At 42.3% G+C, this 23,142-nt stretch overlaps 1 non-coding gene and 1 pseudogene across 1 annotated transcript; one reads left to right on the plus strand and one right to left on the minus strand.

Moving 5' to 3' along the window:
* LOC101601964 overlaps positions 1–23,142 on the plus strand; it is a 42,044-nt pseudogene that overhangs the window by 12,769 nt on the left and 6,133 nt on the right.
* LOC123457832 lies at positions 3,586–3,711 on the minus strand. The gene has a single exon (XR_006635194.1). It is a non-coding gene; the product is annotated as a small nucleolar RNA SNORA28 (small nucleolar RNA).

Here is a 23,142-nt window from a genome sequence, read left to right on the forward strand (position 1 = left end):
GCAATGACTTTTAGATGTTCAAAGGTCCCTCTTGTCTCTAAATATATCTTACTATGACATGGTAGCTAGTTTTCTCTGCATTCTGATGTCTTGTAGGGAATCTTGGCAGTATATTATGATGACATGATAGCTAGCTTTCTCTATAGTCTGAAATTTTGTAGGTAATTGTGGTAAGATACCCTAAACTCAGAATTCCATTTACCAGAATTGATGAGTGCTGACTACACACTTAAACATGGTACCTTAAAATCTCAAGTGACGTGGTGGCTCACGCCTTTAATCCCAGAGGCAGAGGTAGGAGGATCGCCATGAGTTCGAAGCCAGTCTGAGACTACATAGTGAATTCCAGGTCAGCCTGAGCTAGAGTGAAACCAGACCTTGAAAAAAAAAAAATTCTCAAGTGATAAGCTGGTGGTAGATCATGCCTGTTATCCCAGAACTTGGAAGCACTTAGGGGCAGGAGGATCAGGAGTCCAAAGCCAGTATCTACCACCATAAAGTGAGTTTGACTCAAATCCAGGCTACATGAGACCTTGTCTCAAAAAAAAAAAAAAAAAAAAAAAAAAAGAGGAAAAGAAAGTTCGAGGCCAGCCTGGGTTACACAGTGAGTTCCAGATCAACCTAAGTTAGAGTGAAGTTAGGCTGAAGAGATGGCTCAGCAGTTAAGTGCACTCCCTGCTCAAGCATGAAAGCCGGAGGGGGCCTGAACCAGCCTAAGGTCGAATCTCCACAACAGCTGGATATAGCCAAGCATATAAGGGGAGCAAGACCAGGGAATCACTCAGGCTCTGGCATGAGAAAAGCAGCAGCTCTGATATCAGTAAGCGAGTCCGACTCAAATGAGAATAGAGCCTGGTGTGGAGGCATCACCTTTAATTGCAGCCCTCAGGAGGCAGAGGCGGGAGGACTGTGACTTCAAGGCCAGCCTGGGCTACAGAGTGAGTTCCAGGGCAGCCTGAGCTAGAGGTGAGACCTTACCTCAAAACAAACAAAAAACAGCAATTGGGGGGGGGGGCTAAAACAATGGCTTAGTGGTTATGGCACTTGCTTTCAAAACCTGGGTTCAATTCCCCAGTATCCACGTAAAGCTGGAGTTTGTTTATAACAGGAAAGCCTGGAATGCACATTCTCTCTCTCTCTCTCTCCTTGCAAATAAATAAATAATTTTTAAAAAACAGCAGGAAAAGCCATGAAGCAGGACATCCAACTTTGCTTGGGCCACCACAAATGCATGTGACTCCACAAGGACACATGTATGTGCATCCCCCATATGCACCACGCACATGTGCACACACATGCACAAGCACACACGCATACACCTGTTACATCTACACATACACACAAGCAAAAAATTAACTTTCATTTAAAAACACCAAAAATAGTAATTAAGAAAATACTCACCAGAAGCAGAGGTCAAGACTCCATGGCTGAAGACAGCGCAGGCTGTGTGGTTGCAGGACGCTGGGAAATCAGGGCAGGACTGAGGTGGAAACCATCTCCCCGCCGGCTCGCTGTCCTAGTGCCGGGAAGCACAGGGTGAGGTGCTGGGGAGAAAAGTCATCCACAGTCGGAACAAGCAGTGCAGCCTGCAAGCTACAAAATCAACGAGCCAGCAAGATGTACCTAGGGTGCAAATGTGGCACATGAGTTATGGGCGGGTTATCAGCTGTCACTGATTGGATATGAGACCAGTCATGGGAGGGAATTCATACCTAGTACTAAGAACCCAGTCAAAAGCCTATGACTTGAAAGGTCATAGATCCTAGAGGGACACTTCCACTGTTCTTTGGCTAAATGAAGATATTATGTCCAGTCAGGCATGGTGGCGCACACCTTTGATTCCAGCACTCAAGAGGCAGAAGTAGGAGGATCGCCATAAGTTCAAGGCCACTCTGAGACTACATAGTGAATTCCAGGTCAAGCTGGGCTACAGCGAGATGTTACCTCAAAAAAACCAAAAGAAAATATATATATATATATATATATATTATGTCCATCAAAAAGCCTTCTAAATGGTAAGTTGGGTGTGGTGGTACATGTCTTTAATGCCAGCACTTGGGAGACAGAAGTAGGAGGATCATTCCGAGTTTCAGGCCAGTCTGAGACTGTATAGTGAACTCTAGGTCAGCCTGGGCTAGAGTGAGAGCCTACCTTGAAACAGACAAACAAAACCTTCTAAATGTATATGTTTATGCACTTTGGTTAATGTTGTTCTCACTTTTGGCTAGTGAAGCTTATTTTTATAGATGGCAGTGAAAACCAGGGAGACCCCGGGACTCATCAGGTTATGAGAAGAAGAGAAAGCTTAGCACTGGATGAGTCATCTCTATCACACCAGTCAGGGCCCAGGGATCACTGCGGAGGAAGGAGCAGAACGGGTATGAGCGCTGCTCTCACTGCCGGCCAGAGACCGTTCTCTATAGAACTGGCAGAAGACCCTGAGGAGACTCAGAACACATCAGGGCAGAAAATAAGAGGCTATGGAGAGCTCACCACTCAATGAGATCTCGCTCACGCTTTCCAAGGCTCAGGGAACATGACAGAAGAGGGAACAGAAAAGAAGGTAAGAGCCACAAGGTGGGAAGGGGGACTTTGAGGCGCTGTCCTCCTGTCATGAACTGATTGGTACATGCATGGCCCCACAGTGGTTACTGGTACCCCAAGACCATCACGGTTCTGAGCCCTTCAACGTTTGACATGGAGAACAGAGGAAGACAAAAGGAGTGAGACAACAAAACAGAGGAAGGACTACCTTGAAAGGAAGGGTTCTCAGTGGTGTGGCGGTAAGGAAGAGGGCGCAAGAGGATAAAAGGACAGGAATGTGATCTATTTTTGTTGTTGTTGTTGTTTCCAGGAAGGGTCTCACTGTAGATCGTAGCTGACCTGGAACTTACTTTGTACTTTGAGGCAGGCCTCGAACTCACAATGATCTTTCTACCTCTGCCTCCTGAGTGATGAGATTAAACGTGTGTACCACTACACTCAGATCTGATCAAAATATAGTACGGTCATATATTAAAGTTCTCAATTAAAAAAAAAAACAAATAAAAAATAAGCCAAGCATGGTGACACATGCCTTTAACCCAAGCACTGGGAAGGCAGAAGCAGAAGGATCACTGTGAGTTCAAGGCCATGCTGAGACTACATAGTGAGTTCCTGGTCAGCCTGGGCTAGAGCAAGACCCTACCTTGAGAAACAAACCAAACCAAACAAACAAACACACAAAAAACCAGTCTCAAGGGCTGGAGAGATGGCTCTGTGACTAAAGGTGCTTGCTTATAAAGCATGACATTGTGGGTTTGATTCCCCAGAACCCATGTAAAGCCAGATGCACCAAGTGTCTAGAGTTTGTTTGCATTGGCAGAAGGCCCTAGTGTGTCCATACTCTCTCTCTCCTTCTCTCAAATAATAAACATTCTTGAATGTGATATGTGTTTCCATGAATATTTACTGAACATAAATACTACTTTGCCATTGTCTTTCTATGTTCCTACACTTTATCTCCTAGCTTTACTGACTTTTCTACTCATTTGTTTTGTTATTTTTTTTTGTTGTCCCCTCCCAAAAAAAAAACCCTTAAAGATTATTGTTTAAGTCTATATAACAGCTTGTCTCAGGGAGGAGAGAACACTGGAATAGGTTAAACTTTCTTGCTACAGCAAGCTCAAGTTGTGTCAGACAGTTTTGATCATCTGCCACAGAGTGTTGCTTGCAGTTATTTTGTTTTTGAGGCAAGGTATCTTGTAGCTCAAGTGGGCCTCAAACTTTTTTGTTGCATAGCCATGGATGATCATGATTTCCTGATCCTAATTGCCTCTGCTTCCCAAGTGCTGAGATTACAGGCATGTACCACGAGGCCCAGCATTCATTTATCCATTAATACCATTCAGACCCTTACTGAGCTAATTCTGAAGGACAGGGAAAGCACTAGGGAATATGTAGCAGAGACATTTATAAGTGCCAGATCACCTTTAACTGTTTTTTCTTTGTTAACTTTAAGACAGAGTCCTCAGAACATTGGAAAGGCTATGCAGCCTGCAGTCTTTTGGGAAAAAGAAGTCACCAATGGTGACAACCAGCAATGGACCCTGCAAGCCTTACCTCTGGCCAGCTAGGCCAATATCTCAACTGGTGCAATAGTGGCATGTCTGTTATGGGGAAAACCAACTGCTCACTAACTGGACTGGAGGCCCACTACATGGGAAGGAATATATGCCTGATACAGAAAACATAGTCAACAAAGGGGAAAGTGTGGGCGGGGGGAGGGAGAGAATTACCATGGGATATTTTTTTATAATCATGGAAAATGCAAATAAAAAATAAAAATAATAAAGGGAAGAGAAAGGAAGGGAAGAGGGTATTTAATAGGTTGGTATTGTATATATGTAAGTACAATGATTGAGATGGGGAGGTAATATGATGGAGAATGGAATTTCAAAGGGGAAAGTGCAGGGGGGCGAGGGAGGGTATTACTGTGGTATATTTGTTATAATCATAAAAAATGTTAATAAAAAATGTGAAAAGAAAAAAAATAAAACAGTCAAAAGTCTATGGTTGGGGAGTTCATAAGCCCTGAAGAGTAATGACTACTATTGTTTGGCTAAAGCCATATATTAAGCCCATCAAAATGCCCTCTTAGCACTCATGTTTATGCCCATATATATTGTTTAATTTTGTTTTGTTTATTTATTTGAGAGCGACAGACAGAGAGAGAAAGACATATAGAGGGAGAGAGAGAGAATGGGCGCGCCAGGGCCTCCAGCCACTGCAAACGAACTCCAGACGCATGCGCCCCCTTGTGCGTCTGGCTAACATGGGTCCTGGGGAATTGAGCCTTGAACCGGGGTCCTTAGGCTTCACAGGCAAGTGCTTAACCACTAAGCCATCTCTCCAACCCTATGCCCATATATTAATGCTACTCTCACTTTTGGCTAGAGAAAATTCTCTTTTCAGATGATATTGACCACTGGGGTTACTCAAACTCACCATACTGCTGAGAAATGACAGCATAGTGTTCAGCTGTGAGATATCTCTATCACATTCTCTGAGGCTCCGGGTCTATTGCAGAAGAGGTGGTGAAAAGAATATAAGAGCCAAAGAAAAAAAAAGAGAATGTAAGAGTCAAAGGAAGGATAAGACAGCTTAATGCTGACTTCTAGATACAAAATGGCCTTGATATTCATGACCTCATAGTGCCTGATCCTACCTACACAAGACCTCCATAACAGGAAGAGAAAATGATGACAACAAAATAGAAGAGAGACTAATTGGAAAGAAAAGATTCAGCGTAGGGTGGGTTTGGGAGTGTTGGGAGGGAATTGTTATGGTTTGTTGTCTATGTTTACAGAAAAGACAGGGTCGTGTACTCTGCCCAGGCTGGCCTCAAAACTAGTAGCAACTGGTTTTGCTTACAATAGGCTCAAATATATTTTGATTCCAGAAAATTCAAGTGTGACTTTGTTCTTGATTTTTTTCCCAGTATGGAGTATGATGTAGCATACATCAGAAGAGCTCAGAAACTAGTTCAGTATAACACCTTCCTCCAACAAAGGAAACACGGGTATTTTATTCAGCAAGTCTGTACACAGTCATAAAGCAAAGCACTTCAGGGGCGGGCAAATTCCCAAACATGGTCATTTAAGGAGTGCATTCCTGAGCATGCAATTTAAGGTCATAGTTCCTGAAAGAATGTAGATAGAATTTTGTCCCTGCTTACCTCAAGATCTTGAAGCACATGTTAAAAGGGTTAAAGCCAAGCGTAGTGGCTCACATCTTTAATCCCAGCACTTGGGAGGCAGAGGTAGGTGGATTACCATGAGTTCAAGGCCACCCCAAGACTACATAGCTTGAACACCCTACCTCAAAACAACAACAACAACAACAACAAAATTACAGATGAACCAAGATCATATAACATATGAGGAACTCTCAATACTGCTGGTACATATTAACAGCATTCCTAATTCTGAACAGTAACCCAGTGTGTGTAAATTTACCATAATTAATTGCTTTTGTTTTGTTTTTTCAAGGTAGGGTCTCTAGCCCAGACTGACCTGGAATTCACTATGTAGTACCAAGATGGCCTCAAACTCATGGCAATCCTCCTACCTCTGCCTCCTGAGTGCTGGGATTAAAGGTGTGCCCCACCACACCCGGCCTCTCCAGCTTTTTCTTTTTTTTCTACTTATTTATTTGAGAGAAAGAGAAAGAGAAAGAAAGAAGGAAGGAAGAAAGGGATAGAGAGAGAGAAAGAGAATGGGTATACCTGGGCCTCCAGCCGCTGCAAACAAAGTCTAGACATATGCATCATCTTGTGCATCTATCTTATGTGGTTCCTGGAGAGTTGAACCTGGGTCCTTTGGCTTTGCAAGCAAGTGCCTTAACTGCTAAGCCATCTCTCCATCCCCTCTCCAGCTTAGAAAAAAAAAATATATATTTGGGGCTGGAGAGCCAGGCATGGTGGCTCACACCTTTAATTGAAGAGATGGCTTAGCAGTTAAGGCACTTGCCTACAAAGCCTAAGGACCCAGATTCTACTCTCCAGATCCCACGTTAGCCAGATACTCAAAGGTGAGGTGAGCACAAGGTGCATATGCCTACCGTGGCACAAACGTCTAGAGTTCAATTGCAGAGGTGGAGGCCCTGGACCAATTCTCTCTCTAATAATAATAATAATAATAATAATAATAATAGCAATTCACTTATAAGCAGAGAAAAAGAGAAAATGGTAAATAATTTTTTTTCAAAGGGCTGGAGCCAGGTGTGGTGGCACATGCCTTTAATTCCAGCACTCAGGAGGCAAAGGTAGGAGGATCGACATGAGTTTGAGACCACCCTGAGACTACATAGTGAATTCCAGGTCAACCTGGGCTAGAGCAAGACCCTACCTTAAAGAAACAAACAAAAAAGAGAGATGGCTTAGCGGTTAAAGCACTTGCCTGCAAAGCCAAAGGACCCAGGTTTGATTCCCCAGGACCCATATGTTAATGAGGTATCAGCCAGATGCACAAGGGGGCTCACTCATTTGGAGTTTGCTTGCAGTGGCTGGAGGCCCTGGTACATCCATTCTCTCTCTCTCTACCTGCCTATTTCTGTATCTCTTTCTCAAATAAATAAATAAATATTTTTTTTAAAAAAAAAGGGCTGGGAAGATGGCTTAGCGGTTAAGGTACTTGTCTGCAAAGCCTAAGGACCCAGGTTCAATTCCGCAGGTCCCACATAAGCCAGATGCACAAGGTGACATATGCATCTGGAGTTCGTTTGCAGTGGCTAGAGACCCTGGTGTGCCCATTCCCTCTCTCTCAACCTCTCTCTCCCTCCCTCTCTCTGTCTCTAATAAATACATAAAACTTTTAAAAAAGAGAGAATGGGCCCCCAGGGCCTCTTGCCACTGCAAATGAACTCCATATACATGTGTTATTTTGTGTATCTGGCTTTATATGGGTACTGGTGAATCAAACCTAAGAGATTAGGCTTTGTAAGGAAGCACTTTTAACGAGTGAACCATCTCTCCATCCCACTCCCAATATTTTTTTTTTCAGGGTAGGGTTTACTCTAGTCCAGGCTGACCTGTAATTCACTCTATTTTTCAGGGTGGCCTCAAACTCATGGCAATCCTCCTACCTCTGCCTCCCGAGTACTTGGATTAAAAGCCTGTGCCACCACACCCAGCTTTTTTTTTTTTTTTTTTTTTTTTTAGGTAAAAGCACAAAATAGGGTTGAAGAGATGACTTAGCGGTTAAGGTATTTGCCTGCAAAGCCTAAGGACCCAGGTTCGATTCCCCAGGACCCATGTAAGCCAGATACACAAGAAGTACATGTGTCTGGACTTTGTATGCAGTGGCTATAGGCCCTGGCATGCCCGTTCTCTCTCTGTGTCTGTCTCTCTTCTATCTTTCTTTCTCTCTGCTTGCAAACAAATAAATAAAAATAAAAATAAAAAGTAAAAAATTAAAAAAGTTAAAAGCACAAAACAAATTGTTTCTAGGTCTAGAAGAAAATATCTTTGTGGAAGGACAAGCAAATTTGTAATTATAGAAAAAAAAATAAAAGGTCTCCCTTCCTTCCCTGCTTTTTCCTTCCTTCCTCCCTCCCTCCCTTCCTTCCTTCATTTCTTTCTTTCTTCTTCCCTCCCTCCCTCCTTCCCTCTCTGTCTTCCTTTATCATGTTTTGAATGTTTACTATTCTGAGGTACTGTGTTAAGTACGAGAAGAAGATAAATGAGACACCATGTCTCCCTTCAGGAGTCACAGATTCTCAGGAGTCACATAAACAGTTAAATTACTGTAATACTGTGTGATATGTTGCTATGGCCCAGCAACACAAAAGTTAAGCAATTATCTCTACTTGTGCCAGAAAGACGTGCTACACAGTTCTTGGGCATTACCTCATGTAAGACTCACCCCTGCCCTCTTCAGTGCCTGCAAGGAGAGTCATCAGTTAGTGCCTAGTTAGCAAATTCTAGAAGTTAAGAGATTGCAATGATAAGTGCTAACACATTTACCATTGAGCCAGTCATTTGTAAAATTACCTCTCAGGCATCTTTGGTCATTGAAACCTTCTGGCCCCACCCATGTATTTAAAAGCCTATTTCAAATGGCAGAATTGAAATTGCCAATCCCTTGTAAAAGGTGTAGAACTTTCCTGAGATTTGGGAAACTGCTGAAACCACAAATAATCACAGATAAAAGTAAGGATGCTGTGCAAGTGGATGGTGAACAGTAGAGGGAACTAATCAAGGGAGGAAGAAAAAAGGACCATTGTCCAAGACGTAGTGGTGCACAACTTGAATCCCTGCACTTGGGAGATAGAGGTAGGAGGATCACTGTGAGTTCGAGGCCAGCCTGGAACTACAGAGTGAGTTCTAGGACAGCCCAGGCTAGAGTGAGACCCTACCTCAACAACAACAATAATAATAAAGTAAGCATCTTGGCTGGGAATAGCTCAATGTAGAGGCTTGCCTGCCATGCACGAAGGCCTAGGTCCAAACTCGAGTATTAGAAAAATAAAAATCTGCCAGGCATGGTGGCATATGTCTTTAATCCCAGCGAGGCAGAGATAGGAGGATCGCCAAGAGTTGGAGGCCACCCTGAGGCTACACAGTAAATTCCATGTCAACCTGGGCTAGAGCGAGACCCTACCTCAAAACACACACATAAATAAATAAATATAAACATCTTTCAAAATGACCTTTGAGGACATGATAGCAACATGTCCTTTTCCCCCTTCAGCCCAACTGAATATTCTACACACACACCCACACACACACACACACACACGTAGAAAGACTCTCAAAGTTAACATGGAAGGTAAGAGTATATTATGGAAGACTGGAGAGATGGCTCAGCAGTTAAGGCACTTGCTCATGAAATCTAATGAACTGAGTTCAATTCCCCAGTACCCATTTAAAGCCAGATGCAGAAAGTGCCACATGAATCTGGAGTTTGTTTGCAGTGGTGGGGAGGTCCTAGTGTGCCCATTCTCTCTCTCTCTCTCTCAATCTGTTGGGCATGGGACACACACCTTTAATGTCAGCACTTGTGAGGCAGAGGCAGGAGGATCCACATGAGTTCAAGGCCAGCCGGAGACTACATAGTGAATCCCAGGTAAGCCTGGGCTAGAGTGAGATCTGCCTTGAAAAACAAAAACAGAATTACAGGATTTCCAGGTAAAATGGGAGCATAGGAGTCTTGCTAATCCAGCCTAGGGAGGGCTCGAGAAAAACCACAGCAAAATACACTCTTCATCTGAAAAGTGAAGGTGTATAGGTTGTTTGCCACCACAGTGGAGAAGCAGGAGGCACTAAGATCCATCAGAAAGGAGGAAATTGGCCAGAATCCCACCGGGGAGCTGGCGCACCTGAGCCATGGAACCTGCATGGATCCGCGCGCCCACTTGGCGCCCAGCTCCAGGAGCAGAGACAAAACAAGGGGATTTTCTAACCTCACCAGCCATCTTGTAAAATCAAGAAATCTAAAGGGTAGAGAGCACAGCCAGACAAGGCGGGATGAGCTGAGCAGCTCCAGTACAAGTCTAGGCTTCCTGCACTCTCCCATTCCCCCAACCAACAGAATCATGACCCTCTGGAAGGCATTCAGCTCCCAACAGGAGGGCATCCAGCACAGCTGATCAGAGCACCAGACTCACAGCACAACAAGGAGGACCAGAGGTGGCCACTCAGCATTGGTGAGGTTTGAAGTCGCCTCCAAAGGTAATGAGGTCAACTGACAAAGAAGCAGGTACATGGGCCTGCACTGAAGTGCTAATCTCTCTCTGTGTCAGGGCAGGGTATGGGTTACACATTCTTGGTTGGCTTTACCATTCTCAATTAAGCTGTATTTTGGGGGTTGACTATTGCTGTCTTTCATTCTATCAGACTCTTAGGGCCTTTGTCTTTTCCTTCTGTCATTAATGAGGGCAGGGTCTGATTCAGACCCAGGCTGAACTGGAACTAATATCAGAACAGAAATCTCAACCTCTTAGCTGACAAGATTAAGGGTGAAAAGCAACACACACCCTTAGCATTTGCGACTTTATAAGGTTATCTGTTTCTTTCAGTCCCCACACTTTGCATACCCTGTGCTGGTTTTTATTGATTGTGTATATCGCACAGTTGAATTTTAAAATTTACCAGTCAAATGCTCTACCCAGCCCACTAGAACACTTGAATAGCAGGCAAACTCAACACCTAGCATTACTCCTGTGGCTGGATTGGAGAACAAGGGCTACACTTGGCACCTTCAGCTCCTACGGTGAAGGTAGATAAAGTTGGACTTCCAAATCTAAAAGAACCTCAGATTATTAGAAAACTCAAGCATAAAAGCAACTCAGGATGCAAAAATTGCAACATTATAATAGAAGAAACACAAAGAATCAAGACAATGCAATACCACCAAGAATTATAAATCCATCAGAAATGGCACCCAATAAGACTGTTTTGGATGGAATGCCTGACAAATATTTAAAAAAAAAAGATTTTATCTATACTCGAAGAAATCAAAGTAATCAAAGAAGAAAACAAAGGAATTAAAGATGAAAACAAACTCCTGAAGGGATTCTAATAGAACACAGGAAACAAGCTTAATGAAATAAGGAGGTCATTATAAAACATGAATAAGGAAATAGAAATACCGAAGAAAGACCAGGCAGAAATTCTAGCTCTGAAAAGCACAGTTAAATAAAAAAAATTCTGTGGAAAGTCTCACCAGTAGAATGGAGGAAGGAGAGAACAGAATATCTAAACTAGAAGACCAGGTGGCAGATCTAATACAGTCCAACCAAAAGAAAGACAAGCTACTAGGAAGGCATGAATGGGAATTTCAAGGTATTCGGGATACTATGAAAAGATCAAACATAAGAATTCAGGGTCTAGTAGAAGGAGAAGAATTTGACTCCAGAGACTTAGTAGGTATTTTCAACAAAATTATAGAAGAAAAATTTCCCCAAATTGGGAAAGAGATGCCAATGCAGATACAGGAAGCCTTTAGAATACCAAACAGACAAAACTTGGAAAGAACCTCTCCTCACCATATTATAATTAAACTACAAAACATACAAACCAAAGGAAATATATTGAAAGCAGTTAGAAAAACCAAGTCACATACAAAGGCAAGCCCATCAAAATAATAGCAGATTACTCAACACAAACTTTAAAAGCCAGAAGGGCTTGGAGTGATGTATTCCAAGTTCTGAAAGAAAACAACTTTCAACCAAGGTTACTTTATCCTGCAAAGCTATCTATCCAAATTGATGGAGATATAAGGGTATTCAACAACAAAAACAGGCTAAAGGAATTGATGACAACTAAGTCTACAGAAATATCTGAAGGAATCCTTCATGCTGAAAAGAAAGCAAAACATACACACGAGGAAATAGGAAAAATAAAACCATACTCAAATAACAGTTTAAACAATGACTAACGGGGAAACAGGAAGCACTACAAATCAAAAAGAATGGAGAGAATAAATACATACCTTTCGATCATAAACTATCAATGACCTCAATGAACCAACCAAAAGACACATACTTGCAGACTGTATTAAAAGGCAGGATCAGGCTGGAGGGATGGCTTAGCATTTAAGGCTTTTGCCTACAAAGCCAAAGGACCCAGGTTCAATTTCCCAGGACCCATATTAGCCAGATGCACAAGGGGGTAGCTACATGCATCTGGAGTTTGCTTGCAGGGGCTGGAGGCCTTGGTATGCCCCATTCTCTTTTTCTCTCCCTCCCTTGTTCTCTGTTAAATAAATAAATAATAAAAGACAGGATCCTGCCATTTCTTGCCTCCAGGAAACTCATGTCTCAATAAAAGATAGATGCTGTCTTAGGGTGAAAGGATAGAAAACAATATTTCAAGCAAATGCACCTAGGAAACAAGCTGGGGCTGCTATCCTAATATCTGACATGATAGACTTCAAACCAACATTAGAGAGGAAAGATAAGGTCAGTTTATACTAATTAAAGGAACACTCCAACAGGAGGACATTATAATCCTAAACATATATGCACCTAACATGGGGGCTCACAATTTCATTAAACAACACTATCAGACTTAAGGTCACAAAAACACTAACTGTAGTGGATAATTTCAATATCCCACTCTCATCAATTGACAGGTCATCCTGGCAAAAAATAAACAGAGAGAAATATGGAATAAATGATGTCATGGAATAAATGGACCTAACAGATATCTACAGAACATTCCATCCAAATGCTGCAGAATATACAGTTTTCCCAGCAGCACATAGAACATTCTCTAAAATAGACCATGTATGGGCTGGAGAGATGGCTTAGCGGTTAAGCGCTTGCCTGTGAAGCCTAAGGACCCCGGTTCGAGGCTCGGTTCCCCAGGTCCTACGTTAGCCAGATGCACAAGGGGGCGCACGCGTCTGGAGTTCGTTTGCAGAGGCTGGAGGCCCTGGCGCGCCCATTCTCTCTCTCTCCCTCTATATGTCTTTCTCTCTGTGTCTGTCGCTCTCAAATAAATTAAAAAAAAAAAAAGAAGAGTATGGCCCTTGGGGCATGTTTTTTTTAAAAAAAAAAATAGACCATGTATTAGGACACAAAGCAAATGTTAACTGTCAGGCACAGTTGAGGGCCCTGGGCCACTGGAGGTTTAAGCAGGCCTGAGCTATCAGACATGGCTAAGGGCCTCAGGCCATAGGAGGTTGCAGCAGGCCTACACCCTGATAATCTCATTTTGAGACCAACAGGAGTGAGGCTGTTCCCTCCCCTAACCTGGGGCACCTGGATGTCCTGATAAGACTTAGATTTCAGTTTCCCCATGGCCATGTGACCTTTTACCACTCACCCAGAAGGTCCCTATATGTTAATGAGGTATCAGCCAGCAGCCTTTACACAGCAAATCCCCTGTGACGCATACCCTGTACCTTTTCCTGCCACTACATGAATGCTTATAAATCCATTCCCCTAACAAATAAATGAGCTTTCCCCTGACACAGTCTCCAGGGTGTTTAATCCTGTCGCACTCACAGCCACATAAGACCCTGCTCCACAGTTGCCTGGATGCCCCTGGGAAACTGATGCACAGCAGCCCCAGGGTAGCCAGGAACCACACATAAGAAATACAGGAAACAGAATAGAGGACCCAGATGTAAGCCCAGGTAGCTATAGCCACCTGATATTCAATAAAAATGCCAAAAATACTCATTGGAGAAAAGACAGCCTCTTCAGCAAATGGTGCTCGGAAAACTGGATATATATCTGCAGAAGGATGAAAATAGATTCTTCTCTCTCACCATGCACAAGAATTAAGTCCAAATGGATTAAAGACCTTAACATCAGACCTGAAACTCTAAAACTGCTAGAGGAAAAAGTAGGGGAAACCCTTCAACATGTTGGTCTTGGCAAAGACTTTCTGAATACAACCCCAATTGCTCAGGCAATAAAACCACAGATTAATCATTGGGACCTGATGAAATTATAAAGATTTTGCACTGCAAAGGACACAGTGAAAAAAGCAAAGAGGCAACCTACAGAATGGGAAAAAATCTTCGCCAGCTATATATCTCATAGAGGATTAATATCTAGGATATACAAAGAACTCAAAAAGTTAAATAATAAGTAATCAAACAAGCCAATCAAAAAATGGGCTATGGAACTAAATAGAGCATTCTCAAAGGAAGAAATATGAATGGCATATAAGCATCTAAAAAAATGTTCTACGTCACTAGTCATCAGGGAAATGCAGATTAAAACTACATTGAGATTCCATCTCACTCCTGTCAGATTGGCCACCAGCATGAAAACAAATGATCATAAATGTTGGCGGGGATGTGGAAAAACAGGAACCCTTCTACACTGCTGGTGGGAATGCAATCTGGTCCAGCCATTGTGGAAAACAGTGTGCAGGTTCCTAAAACAGCTAAAGATTGATCTACCATATGACCCAGCTATAGCACTCCTAGGCATAGATCCAAAGGACTCATCTCATTTCCTTAGAAGTACATGCTCAACCATGTTTATTGCTGCTCAATTTATAATAGCTGGGAAATGGAACCAGCCTAGATGTCCCTCAACTGATGAGTGGATAATGAAGATGTGGCACATTTATACAATGGAGTTCTACTCAGCAGTAAAGAAAAATGAAGTTATGAAATTTGCAGAAAAATGAATGGATCTGGAAAGGATTATACTAAGTGAGGTAACCCAGGCCCAGAAAGCCAAGTGCCACATGTTCTCTCTCATATGTGGATCCTAGCTACAGATGATTGGGCTTCTGTGTGAGAAAGAAAAAACTCAGTAGCAGAGGCCAGTAAGTTAAAAAGGAGATATAAAGGGAAGAGAAAGGAAGGGAGGAGGGTACTTAATAGGTTGGTGTTGTGTATATATAAGTAGGATGATTGAGATGGGGAGGGGATATTATGGAGAATGAGTTTTCAAAGGGAAAATGGGGGGGAAGGTATTAACATGGGATATTTTTTATAATCATGGAAAATGTTAATAAAAATTGAGATAAAAACGATTAGGGCAGAAATTAACAAAATAGAAGCCCAAAAAGCAATCCAAAGAATCAATGAAACAAAGTTGGTTCTTTAGAAGGATGAACAAAATTGATCAACCCTTGGCAAGTCTGACAAGAAGAAAGAGAGAAGAGACTAAAATTAGAGATGAAAAAGGCACCATTACAACAGATACCAAAGAAATTCAGAAAATCATAAGGACATACATATATTATGCCTCTAAGTATGAAAATCTGAAAGAAATGAATGATTTCCTTGATTCATATGACCTACAAAAATTAAATCAGGATGAGATGAACCAATTAAATAGAACTACTACAAGTACAGAGATCAAAGCAGTTATTTAAAAAATCTCCCAACTAGGAGCCGGGCATGGTGGCACATGCCTTTAATCCCAGCACTCGGGAGGCAGAGGTTGTAGGATCACAGTGAGTTCGAGGCCACCCTGAGATTACATAGTGAGTTCCAGGTCAGCCTGAGCTAGAGTGAAACCCTACCTCGAAAAACCAAAAAAAAAAAAAAAAAAATCTCCCAACTAAAAAAAGTACAAGCCCAGATGGATTCAAAGGTGAATTTATTTGTTTTGTTTTTTTGAGGTAGGATCTCACTCTAGCCCAGGCTGATCTGGAATTCACTATGGAGTCTCAAGGTGGCCTCGAACTCACGGCAATCCTTCCATCTCTGCCTCCTGAGTGCTGGGATTAAAGGCATGCGCCACCATGCCCAGCACAGGTGAATTTTATCAGACTTTCATGGAAGAACTAATACCAATGCTTCTTAAACTTTTCCATAAAATAGAAAAGGAAGGAATTCTACCAAACTCCTTCTACAAAGCCAGCATCACACTGATAGCAAAACCTGACAAAGACAGAACAAAAAAAGGAAATTACAAACCAATCTCCCTCATGAATGTAGATGCAAAGTTCTCAAAATAATGGGCGTGGTGATACACACTTTTAATCCCAAAACTTGAGATGCAGAGGTTGGAGGATTGCCATGAGTTTGAGGCCACCTGAGAATACAAAGTGAATTCCAGTTCAGCCTGGGCTAGAGTGAGACTCTACCTCAAAAATAAAAAGCAAACAACAAAAACCTCAACAGAATATTGGCAAATAGAATATACGAATATATAAGAAGCCAGGCGTAGTAGTGCATGCCTTTAATCCCAGGACCCAGGAGGCAGAGGTAGGAGGATAGCCATGAGTTTGAGGCCACCCTGAGACTCCATAGTGAATTCCAGGTCAGCCTGAGCTAGAGTGAGACCCTACCTCAAAAAAACAAAAATACTGTGTGTGTGTGTGTGTGTGTGTGTGTGTGTGTGTGTGTGTGTGTATCTCAGAAATATTATTCACCCCGACCAAGTAGGCTTTATCCCAGAGATGCAGGGATGCTTCAACATATGCAAGTCTATAAATGTAATGCACTATATAAATGGACTGAAGGGCAAAAATCACATGATCATCTCAATAGATACAGAAAAGGCATTCGACAAAATCCAACATCCATTCATGGTAAAAGTTCTACAGAAACTTGGAATAGAAGGAACATATCTCAACATAATAAAGGCTATTCATGATAAACCTACAGCCAACATAATACTAAATGGGGAATACTTGAAGCCTTTTCACTAAATTCAGGAACAAGACAAGGTCCACTGCCCCCACTTTTACTTAATATACTACTGAAAGTCTTGGCTATAGCAATAAGGCAACAGACCTCATAAAAGGTATACAAATTGGAAAGGAAGATATCAATTGTCATTATTTGTAGATGATATGATCTATATATAAAGGACCCTAAAGACTCTACCAGCAAACTGTTACAGCTGATATAAACACCTTTTGCAATGTAGCAGGATACAAAATAAACACACAGAAATCAGTAACTTTCCTATACATTCACAACAAACATGTAGAGAATGAAATCAGGGAATCACTCCCATTCACAATTGCCTCAAAAAAATTATAATAAGGCACCTTGGAATAAACCTAACCAAGGAAGTGAAGGATCTCTACAATGAAAACTTAAAAACACTCAAGCGAAAAATTGCAGAAGACTCTAGGAAATAAATGGAAAGACATCTCATGTTCTTGGATTGGAAGAATCAATGTTGTGAAAATGTCAATCTTACAAAAGCAATCTACACATTTAATGCAATCCACATCAAAATTCCAATGGTGGCTGGGCATGGTGGCACACACCTTTAATCCCATCACTTAGGAGGCAGAGGTAGGAGAATGAATCACCATGAGGTCGAGGCCAACCTGAGACACATAGTGAATTCCAGGTCAGCCTGGGATACAGTGAGACCCTACCTCCAAAAAACAAAAAACAAAAATAAAAATAAAATAAAATTCCAATGGCATTCTTCACAGAAATAAAGAAACAATCCTAAAATTCATTGGAAGCACAAAAAAACCTCAAATAGCCAAAACAATTTTAGCAACAACCATAAGGCTTGTGGTACCACCATACCCGATTTTAAGCTATATTACAAAACTATAGTAACAAAAACAGCATGGTACTATAACAAAGACAGACATGTAGATCAATGGAACAGAACAGAGGACCCAGAAGTCAATCCAGGCTGCTAAAGCCATCTGATTTTTGACAAAAATACCAAAAATATTCATTGAAGAAAAGACAACCTCTTCAACAAGTAGTGCTGGGAAAACTGGATATCTATATGTAGAAAGATGAAAATATATCATTGTCTTTTTCCATGTACAAGAATTAAGTCCAGCCAGGCGTGGTGGTGCACGCCTTTAATCCCAGCACTTGGGAGGCAGAGGTAGGAGGATCGCTGAGAGTTCAAGGCCACCCTGAGACTACATAGTTAACTCCAGGTCAGCCTGGACCAAAGTGAGACCCTACCTCAAACAACAACAACAACAACAACAACAAAGAATCAAGTCCAAATAAATCAGGGACCTTAATATCAAGACCTGAAACTGAAATTGCTAGAGAAAAAGGTAGGGAAACCCTTCAACATATTGGCATAGGTAATGACTTTCTGAACATAACCCCAATGGTTCAGAAAATAAAATCACTAATCAACTACTGGGATCTCATGAAATTACAAAGCTTTTAAAAATAAACTTTATTTTTATTTATTTATTTGAGAGAGAAATAGAAAGAGAGAGGCAGAGAGGGGGAGAGAGAATGGGAATGCCAGGACCTCCAGCCACTGCAAACGAACTCCAGATGCATGTGATCCCTTGTGCATCTGGCTTATGTGGGTCCTGGAGAGTTGAACCAGGATCCTTTGGCTTTGCAGGCAAACACTTTAATTGTTAAGCCATCTGTCCAGCCCCATTAAAAAGCTTTTGTAGAGCAAAAGACACTGTGAATAGAGCAAAGAGACAACTTACATAATGGGTGAATATCCTTGCCAGCTATACATCTGACAGAGGATTAATGTCCAGAATACACAAGGAACTAAAAAAACAAAACAATAAGAAATCAAACAACTCAATTAAAAAATGGGCTATGAGGCTGCATGCAAGTCAATGAGAGAGAGAGAAATTACCAGTGAAGATAATGAACAGTTGACACTGCAAGCCCAAATTTGGCCAGCCAGGCTAAATGAGCCAACAGATGCAATAGTGGCACATCTGTTATGGGGGAAACCAACTGCCCTTAAATTTGACCAGAAACCCGCTCCATGGGAGGGAATATGTCACTGATACTGAAAACCTACAACTGAGAGGAAGTGACAGGAGTGCTCAGCACTGAAATATCTCTATCACAACTTCCAAGGCTCAGGGTCCATTGCAGAAGAGGTGGTGGAAAGAATATAAGAGCCAAAGGAAGGGTAGGACCCCTTAAAAAGTACTCCTAAAGACACAAAATGGCCTGGATATCCATGACCTCACAGTGCCTGACACTACCTACACAAGACCATCATAATAGGAGAAAAAGATGATATCAAAATAAGAGAGAGACTGATTGAGAGGGGGAGGGGATATGATGGAGAGTGGAGTTTCAAAGGGGAAAGTGGGGGGAGGGAGGGAATTACATTTATAATCACAGATGTTTTCAATTAAAAAAAAAACTGGCTATGGAACTAAATAGAGTTCTCAAGAGAAGAAATACCAGGGATGCCAGGGATGGGATACCTTCCAATGAGTTGTTGGCCAGGGAGGTGCCTGTTGCCTCCAAAACATAACAGGCTTTTGCCAAAGCCCTTGGTTTCCCAGGCATAACAGATGGTAAGACCCTGCTGCTGAAGACTTCATATGCATGGGCAGCAAGATCACTGAAAAATCAAGCTGGTGCTGAGCTGAAAACCTTCTCCCTGTAGACCAGCCAAGTGTAAGCTGGAAAATGCTGCACTGCATACAGCCCTATGGGAGACAGAAGTCATCAGTGGTGAAAACAATGGACACTGGAAGTTTGGCCAGACAGGCCAAATGACCAAATGGGTGCACTGGTGGCCAGTCTGCTCTGGGGGAAACCAACTGCTATCTAACTGGACTCACTCTATGGGAGGGAATACATGCCTGGTACTGAAAACCTAATCAAAAGCCTATGGCAGGGGCGGTGATGAGCCTTAGGGGTATAAAGCCTGCTCTTGCCTGAACTTTCCCTGAAACCACTACACTTAATGTTCATACTCATATATTAATGGCTACTCTCACTTCTGCTTAGAGAAGCTTCTCTTTTCAGATGGCGATGGCTACTGGGATGACCCAAAAGGCAACATAGTGCTGATAAGAAGGGACAGAGGAGTGTTCAGCACTGAAACATCTCACATTCTCAAAGGGTCAGGGTCCATTGCAGAAGAGATGGCAGAAAGAATGTAAGAGCCAAAGGAAGGGTACCACTCCTTACATACAACTGCCTGGACAGAACGTGGCCTCAATATCCAAGACCTCGCAGTGCCTAGCAATAACTACACAAGACCCTCATAATAGGAGAAAAAGATGATGACATCAAATTAAAGGAGAGACTATTGGAGAAAGGGAGGGGATATGACAGAGAGCAGAGTTATGAAGAAGAAAGTGGGGGAGGGGAATACCATGGTTTGTTCTCTGTAAGTATATAAGTTGTCAATAAAAATATATACCTAAAAATAAAAAATTTTAAAGAGTAATTACAAAAACCAAAGGAAGTTCACAAAAGAAAACTGGCCCTGTACCCACTTTTTAAAAAAAATTTATTTATTTGAGAGCAAAGACAGACAGAGAAAGAGGCAGAGAGAGAGAGAGAGAGAGAGAGGGAGAGAATGGGCACGGCAGGGCTTCCAGCCACTGCAAACGAACTCCAGATGCATGCACCCCTTGTGCATCTGGCTAACGTGGGTCCTGGGGAATCGAGCCTCGAACGAGGGTCCTTAGGCTTCACAGGCAAGTGCTTAACTGCTAAGCCATCTCTCCAGCCCCCCTGTACCCACTTTTTAAGCAATGTTTGTCCTGCTATGACATATGGTAAAAAAAAAAAATATGATGATTAAATTGTGATGTGAATTCCTCAATTTTAGTTTTACTTAGAATTAAAATAATTTGGGTACCAAAAAGAAAAACAAAAACAAAAACAAAACAAGTGTGTATCATGGGATGGGCAGGTCAAAAGAGATAATTTGGTCTCATTCTAGCCCAGGCTCCTCCTCCATCAGTGCTGGGATTAAAGACATGGACCAGTATACCTGGCTGCTTGTGTTTTGTTTGAGGCAAGGCCTCACTCTAGCCTAGTATGGCCTCAAATTTATGGTGAGTCTCCTACCTCAGCTTCCTGAGTGCTTGGATTAAAGGTGTGAGCTACTATGCTTAGCTTGTATATAACTGGGCTAGAGTGAGACCTTATCTTGAAAAAAATAACAAAGGAAGCAAGATCTTGGAATCAAAATATAATGACTTGGCTGGAGAGACAGCTCAGAAATTAGATGCACTTGCTCGCAAAGCCTGCTGGCCTAGGTTCTATAACCCAGTATCCACTTAAAGCTAGATACACAAAGTGCTCATGCATCTGGAGTTTCTTTGCAGCAGCAAGAGGCTCTGGCACACACATATTCTCTATCTCTGCTAAAAACTAAATAAATGAAAAAATTATATATAATGCATATATTGACCAAATGAAGTCAAACTCAATAAAAGATTAATGAGAACAACACCATCCCAGGCTGACCTGGAATTCACTATGCAGTGTCAGGGTGACCTCAAACTCACAGTGAAGAAAACCAGTACCCACAAAAAGCCAGATGCACAAGGTGGCACATGCATCAGGAGTTTGTTTGCAGTGGCCAAAGGCCCTGGTATAACCATTCTGTCTTTCTCTCAAATAAATAATAAAATTAAAACAAAGAAGTGACAGTGAAACCTTGCCTATGCACTGTTGTCCTTCCTTTCCATTTCTGTAACTACTTTTCCCTCTTGCTCTCTTCTGCAGCCCTTCGCCCATTCTCTTCTGACTTTATAAAGACTGGACTCTTAAGACATTGTGGAATAATTCCTTTTTCCTTAACTAACAGTGCAAGGACAGCAACAAACCTCGTCAAATAATGCTGTACTTATATTTTGCTTTGCTATGGCCCTTCCCATATGGGGTTAAGGATGGGGTGGCTTTGCGGTTTGTTTACTATGAAGGTTAAAGGGACTAGAAGGCAGTTCATACTGTCTAGATGAGGGAGCTGGGGGAAGGTGGGGGTGTGGGAGAATCTTTTGAGCTAAAGTTGGGCACCCTTGTGGGAGTCTCAGGGAAAGAGAGGGCGGCACTTCCAGGAATTAAGAAGGAAGGTGAGGCAGGGCATGGTGGCTCACACCTTTAATCCCAGCACTTGGAAGGCAAAGGTAGGAGGATCACTGTGAGTTTGAGGCCACCTTAAGACTACATAGTGTACTGTGAGGTTTGGCTTGTGAGGGTGATAAAGTGCATTGCCTGGACTGGAGTAGAAGCAGTTTGGATGACACACTTGCTGTTTGCCTGGGTCCTGAGAAGTTGTGCAAGGTTGCATTGTGTAGAAATTAACTGGTGTGTGAAGAGGGATATGGCCCAGAAAGAGATCTTTGGGCTGAAACTTCTGTCTGTACAGCTGCAATTGTCTGAGGGATCATGCCCATTGAGATTAGGCCAGCTGACCTGCATTGGAACAACAGAAAAAAGCAGTCTTTTGAAGGAGCGTTCTGTTCTTCAAAGTCTGCTTTATTCCCCCCTGGATTAACAATCTGGCACCCCGCCTGGTATTGCGGAGTATGAGAAATGCAGAAAAGAGAGGGTCATTGAATTTGCAGCACAGTCCTGTGTTTTGGCAATGATCATGGACAGTGTGTAGTAGGTTTTCTGGATGCCTGCGTGGAGACCAGATAGAGCTGTGAAGATGGATCGTGGGTTGCAGTGGAGATCTAGCGGAGATGCAGGGGCCACAAGATGGCTGCTAAGAGAGCTGCCTGCCCCACTGAAGTTTCCCAGGACTGTGAGTAGCCTCGCTGGAGGGGCAGAATTGGAACCCCAGAGAGTTGTTGCTGGTTAGAATTATCAAACTTGTCACTGGCTACAGTTGTTGGAGCTATAGAGTTTGATGTTTGCCCTGTTTAAATCTAGTATTGGTCGTACAGTTTTGTTTTGTTTTTTTGCTATGCCCAATGCCATCTTGTGCAGTATGAGTATTTATTCTGTGCCATTATGGGTTTGGGGGGTTATTTTGGTATTATGGCTCAGTTAAAAACCTTGGACTATGGGAATTTTTGAATATCATTGGGATTGATTAAAAACTATGGGGACTTTTAGCCGGGCATGGTGGGATATGCCTTTAATCCCAGCACTTGGGAGGCAGAGGTAGGAGGATCACCATAAATTCGAGGCCAACCTGAGACTGCATAGTGAATTCCAGATCAGCCTGAAATAAAGCGAATAAAGTGAAACCCTATCTCAAAAAACAAAACAAAACAAAAATCTATGGGGACTTTCAAAAAATGTATTTATTTGTATGCAGAGAGGAGAGATAGAGAGAAGAGAGACAGATAGAGAATGGGCGTGCCAGGGCCTCTAGCCACTGTAAACAAACTCCAGACACATGTGCCCCTTGTGCATCTGGCTTATGTGGGTGTTGGGAATTGAACCTTTGTCTTTTGGCTTCTCAGGCAAACACCTTAACTGCTGAGCCATCTCTCCAGCCCCTATGGGGACTTTTAAAGTTGGATTAATGCATTGCAGTTTAGTTTGT

Source organism: Jaculus jaculus, chromosome 1, assembly GCF_020740685.1.
Source record: "Jaculus jaculus isolate mJacJac1 chromosome 1, mJacJac1.mat.Y.cur, whole genome shotgun sequence".
Lineage (NCBI taxonomy): Eukaryota > Metazoa > Chordata > Mammalia > Rodentia > Dipodidae > Jaculus > Jaculus jaculus.